Source organism: Anopheles merus, chromosome 2R, assembly GCF_017562075.2.
Source record: "Anopheles merus strain MAF chromosome 2R, AmerM5.1, whole genome shotgun sequence".
Classification (NCBI taxonomy): Eukaryota; Metazoa; Arthropoda; class Insecta; order Diptera; family Culicidae; genus Anopheles; species Anopheles merus.
This window is the reverse complement of record NC_054082.1, coordinates 7,255,916-7,261,962: the sequence shown is the minus strand read 5'-3', so window position 1 is coordinate 7,261,962 and position 6,047 is coordinate 7,255,916. Positions and strand designations below refer to the sequence as shown.

General features: G+C 41.0%; 1 long non-coding RNA gene across 1 annotated transcript; it reads left to right on the top strand.

Moving 5' to 3' along the window:
• LOC121589812 lies at window positions 1–919 on the top strand. The gene is made up of 3 exons (XR_006004345.1): window positions 1–467; window positions 531–840; window positions 908–919. It is a non-coding gene; the product is annotated as an uncharacterized LOC121589812 (long non-coding RNA).
• The last annotated feature ends 5,128 nt before the right edge of the window (window positions 920–6,047 follow it).

Here is a 6,047-nt window from a genome sequence, read left to right as displayed (position 1 = left end):
TGTATTCACTACATGCTAAGTTTAACGCTTTCATTTAATACATTGAGAAAACTTCCAAATTCTTTTGTGGTGTAGCTGCAGTGACTATATACATAGAATAATGAACAAAGCAATGCAGTTGTCATGGATTAGTTTGCATAACTGTCCATCGGGGTACTCTTCACTCTATAGTTTTATTGTGTATAATTACAATACTGATTTCAGTTCTGAAAGGGAAAATTTAAAAAAAAGTACAGTATCTTGATAACGATTGGCTACACGAGTAACATTTACACTCTGTTTTATCGACGCCACGAGAAAAAACGTGAGATTCGTGCGGACGGCAAAATGTTCAGAGCACTGGATCTTTGAAAAATTATTTTATTATATTTACCTAATGTGTTTTCATATTTGGATTGATTAGGTAAAATAATTATCCTACCGGAACCTGCCTTCAAGATTCATCTGTTTGCAAGTGTTAGGAAAAGGTAATAACAGAACAATATCAATTATTAAAAAATGTAACACTATTTAAATTATTTATTTTCTAGGGTGAAAGTATGTCTTCCAAGACTAGTGACATATGGCAACATTTTGAAGACCAAGGAAATACGGCCAAATGTCGCTATTGTTCCAAGGCGATTTCATTTTCCAACAAATCTAGTTCGAATCTGAAGCGACATATGAGATCTATGCACCATACTATTCCGATTGAGAGAAATGCTCCTACAGCTACTACTTCTTCAATACAATTGACAGATAACGACGAAACTACGTTGCCTGCTGCAGGCCCGTCAAAAAAACAGGGGGATCTTTTACGTTTCTTTGACGCAAATAAGCCGCTAACTATTGCTCAAAAAAGTGAGTTAGATGAAGCCTTACTTGAAATGATTTGCGACGAATGTTTACCTTTTAACATCGTTGTTAGGATAGCTCGAACGAACTCGGCCTGCGATTGTAAACGCGTGAAGTAGCAGGTCGTTAGCGGAAGAGAGGAACAGGAAACACGATTATCCGGGCGGATTGGATCGGGCTCTTGATCGGTGAACGCCATACAAGTCGGACGTGTTTTTAAACCTAGTGCTAAAATAAAATAATGTTAAAGGTTCTAAAAAAGTCCTAAAGTCGTTTACCGGGAGCCGCAACATTTTTAAAAACACTCTAACTACACGCGACAGTATATACATACGCGTTATTAGTGAAGTGAAATCAACACCAAGCCAAGCATCACGATGAACACCGCACCACAGCACAGCATCTCGGCAACGGATGGCACGCGTGACGAATCCGGTAAGGTAGGACAAAGCTCCACTACCACAATCTCAGCGGTCACAGAAGTGCGCGAAGAACCGTGCGACGAAGCGAGTGGAAGTATGCAGCAAGGCAAGGTGCGTGCCACGGTGGCGAGAAGCACAACCTCGTCATCGAGTAAGGCAGAAACCATGAGGAAGCTTAACCTCTACAAGCAAAAGGAGATCGATCTGCGACGCCAGTTGATCGAACTCGAGCTAGAATCAGTAAAGTTGCAACAATCGAGGATCGAGCAGGACATGGAAGAGGAGATAGATGAAGAGGAAGAAGTCCATTCTATCACGGATGCGGCCTACACATCGACGCTGATCGATTACGCTGTACCGAGGATGGACCAACGAGAGCAGCCGAAGGACGTTGACCTAGCGAAACTGAGTAGCACTCGATACGCTACAATGCTGAGTAATGAGGATACGAGTGCCGATCGTCGCAGCAAAAACGACCTCAACGCAGCTACGAGTAATGCACCGGTACCCGAGAAACCAGCGGAGCAGCAAGATGCAGTACAGGTGAGAAAAGTGACTAAACCTAACGCGGAACAATGGGCAGCGAGACACGCGGTCTCGGCGCTGCCTCCCTTTGCTGGGGAACCGGAAAAGTGGGTACGTTTTATAAGTAGCTACAAAAGGAGCACAGCGTTGTGCGGATTTTCTGAAGAAGAAAATATTGAAAGATTACATGCCAGTTTAAAAGGGCCAGCCTTAAATCTGGTCGAAGGTTTATTAATGCTACCTGGCACACTTGAGGAAGCGTTAGAGACGTTAAAAAAGCGATTTGGCCGACCGGCGGTCATGGTAGAAGCGTTATTAGACAAAATTAGGAAAACGCCAGCGGTGAAAACTGATAAACCAGAAACCTTTCTAGAATTCGGTGCAGCGGTTAGAAACGCGTGTGATTATCTTAGGGTTGCGGGTTTAGAAGAACACTTATGCAACCCAACACTGATTGAAGAAATAGTTAATCGCCTACCAGGGCATATGCAAATAGACTGGGCGATAGCTTGTGAGGAATATGTGGAGGGAACAAAACGAAAAGTGACGTTACTCGAATTTAATCATTTCATGAAAAAAATAGTGAATGCAGTGGGAAGGTTAACGCACTACAGTGGACACAACGAGCGTAAGCAGGAAAGCAAACAGAGAGATAGGAATTACTCGCACGTTCATAGAGAAGGCAACCATGAAGACCAAATGTGTTACGCGTGCAAGTTGAGAAATCACGAAATACGAGACTGTAGGAAATTTGTGAGGTACAGTACAAGTGAAAAGTGGAATGTTATACGAGCAGCTAAATTGTGCATTAGGTGTTTGCGATCGCACGGGCGAAGGCCATGCAACAATCCTGTAGTTTGTTTCGTTGACAGTTGCACAAGGCAACATCACCCATTACTCCATCAATCGTCGGAAAATCAGAATGTCGCTCCGTGTAATCACAGTGCGCACATAGAAAAAAAGGAAGAATGTTTATTTCGTATAATGCCAGTCACATTGTATCGCGGGAATAACCAAATTGACACATACGCCTTTGTTGACGAAGGATCCTCCCTAACCATGATCGAAATGTCTTTAGCTAAAGAATTGGGTGTCCATGGGGAAAAGGATCCACTGCAGCTTGTGTGGACAGGACAAATTTCTAGAATCGAAGAAGACTCCGAGCGAGTTAACCTAAAAATATCTGGGAAAAATCAATCTAGAATATTCTCACTAGCAAACGTTAGAACAGTTAGCAATTTAAATTTACCCAGCCAATCATTGTCGACAAAAAATATCCATCGTTTTCCACATTTAAAAGGCCTACCTATACAATGTTACACAAATCAAACTCCTAGATTGCTTATAGGTATCGACCACCTTAAACTAATTGTTCCATTGAAGGTTCGTGAAGGAGCAAAACAAGAACCAATAGCGGCAAAAACACGCCTAGGGTGGGGCGTATATGGCGGAAATTGTGCTTTAAATCGAGCACCTTATCTAAATAATTTTCATTCTAAATTTGATTTAATGATTGAAAATCAACTAAAATTTTATTTTTCTGGCGAAGATATAGGTACGAAACCCTTACCCAGACCGATTTCTCAGGAAGAAGAACGAAGTGCAAAACTATTAAGGGAAACTACAAAATGTATAGGAAACCGATACGAAACTGGTTTATTGTGGAAATGGGACGAAATTCAGTTGCCTGACAGTTACCAAATGGCGTTGAAAAGATTGCAGCAACTAGAAAAGAAATTACTACGAAACAGTGATTTGAAGGAAAATGTTGAGAACCAAATCCAACAGTACGTAGCAAAAGGTTACGCCCATGCAGCCAACGAAGAGGAGCTGACAACTGTCGATCCTAAAACCTGGTATTTGCCAATTGGGGTAGTTATTAATCCCAAAAAACCAGGTAAGGTGCGTATAATATGGGACGCATCAGCTACAGTGCAGGGAGTATCACTTAATAGCACACTTCTAAAAGGTCCAGAGGAATTAATAACCACAATACTTCCCTCTATTTACTTTAGATTCAGGCAGTTTCCATATGCAGTTAGTGGCGATATACGCGAAATGTTCCATCAGGTGAGGATAAGGAAAGAAGATAGAAATGCCCAGCGCTTTTTGTGGAGAACCGATTCTTCGTTAAATCCCACGATTTACATTATGGATGTGGCAACTTTTGGATCTACTTGTTCGCCAGCATCTGCAAGATACGTGAAGGATTTAAACGCGGCAACGTTCAAGGATCAGTATCCAAGGGCTTACGATGCGATCATAAACGAACATTTTGTCGACGATTTTGTTGCAAGTTTCGAGTCTATCAGTGAAGCAAAAACGATCGCTAAGCAAGTCAAGGACATCCATTCTAATGCAGGATTTTGTATGAGGAACTGGATATCTAACCGACCAGAAATAGTGAAAGAGTTAGGAGAACTAGACGATACTAACGAAAAAACGATTGGTCTCCCAAATGAGGAGTACTCAGAACGTGTGCTTGGCATGTTATGGACGCCAACCAACGATTCTTTAGCTTACTCAACAGCATTTAGTGCTGAAGCAAAACATTTATTTGATACAATCAATAGACCCACTAAGAGACAGGTACTCAAATGTTTAATGAGTTTATTCGATCCTTTAGGTTTGATTAGTAACTTCACTATACACGGCAAGATACTAATGCAAAATGCTTGGCGTAAAAGATTAGGATGGGATGAACCAATAGACGAAGACCTTTACGTAGATTGGAAGAGATGGATTGAAAACCTAAAATTTCTATATACACTAAAAATTTCACGATGTTATTTTTCGGGAGTTACTAGTAAAATTTATAATACCTTGCAAATGCATATTTTGGTAGATGCAAGCGAACAGGCTTATTGTACAGCAGTTTATTTTCGTATTGTTAGACCTAACGGAAGTATAGAATGTTCCTTAGTGTCGGCAAAGTCTAAGATAGCACCATTGAAAACTATATCCATTCCTAGATTAGAATTATGTGGAGCTGTGCTTGGTACAAGGTTAGCTGCTTTCATACAAGCACAGCACAACATAAACATTTCCAAAAGATACTTCTGGTGTGATTCAAAAACCGTTTTAGGTTGGATCATAGGTGATCCCAAAAGGTACGAGTCATTTGTAGCTTGCCGCATAGGTGAGATTCTTAGCGCTACAAATGTAAGAGAATGGAATTATGTCCCATCAAAATTAAATGTAGCCGACGATGGCACCAAGTGGAGTAGACGGTCTGCATTAGATTATAACAATAGATGGTTCCAGGGACCAACGTTCCTATTTGAGACAGAAGACAAATGGCCTCAACAAGAAAATATACAAGAAATCACAGAGGGATTAAAAGCCAAGTACTGTTTGAACGTACATACATCACCGGAGACAGAACTTAATATCGAATTTGAAAATTTTGACGATTTTAAATGTCTGCTTCTGGCAACAGCACAAATGGTAAAATCGTCTAAGAACTCTTCAGGTGGAACTATTGAAGAGTCAATGGACTTTAGTAAGGAAGAACTTATTGAAGCAGAAAATTATGTATGGAAATTAGTTCAACACGAAACTTTTCCAACCGAAATCGATAGCATAAGAAAACATAGAGGAATCGCAGGTAATCTGCGAGACTTAAGCCCATTTCTAGACGAGGTAGGAGTTTTGAGATCAGAAGGTAGAATCGCCCTAGCTAAATGCATTCCATACGATATGAAATTTCCAATTATATTACCAAGAAATCATAGAGCTACTAAGCTTCTTATCAAACATTATCACGAAGATATGCACCATGCTAACGGAGAAACGGTAGTAAATGAAATTCGCCAAAAATACAGTATCCCACGATTAAGGGCGACATTACGTAGCATTACGAAAGATTGCCAATTTTGTAAAATCCGCAAGGCAACCCCATGTATACCACGGATGGCGCCATTACCACCTGCTCGTTTGGCAGTGGGATTTCGTCCTTTTACCCATGTAGGGCTCGATTATTTTGGTCCTATGACTGTGAAGGTCGGTAGAAGTACAGTCAAACGTTGGGTGGCCTTATTCACATGCCTAACCATACGCGCAGTGCATTTGGAAGTTGCTCACAACTTGACAACCGAGAGTTGCATAGCATGTGTGCGACGATTTATATGTCGTCGTGGAGCACCTTCCGTGATATACAGCGACAACGGAACCAATTTTAAGGGTGCAAAGGCCATACTAGAACATCAACTTGCTCCGATAAATAGGGAATTGAGCATTAGCTTCACAAACACCGATACACAGTGG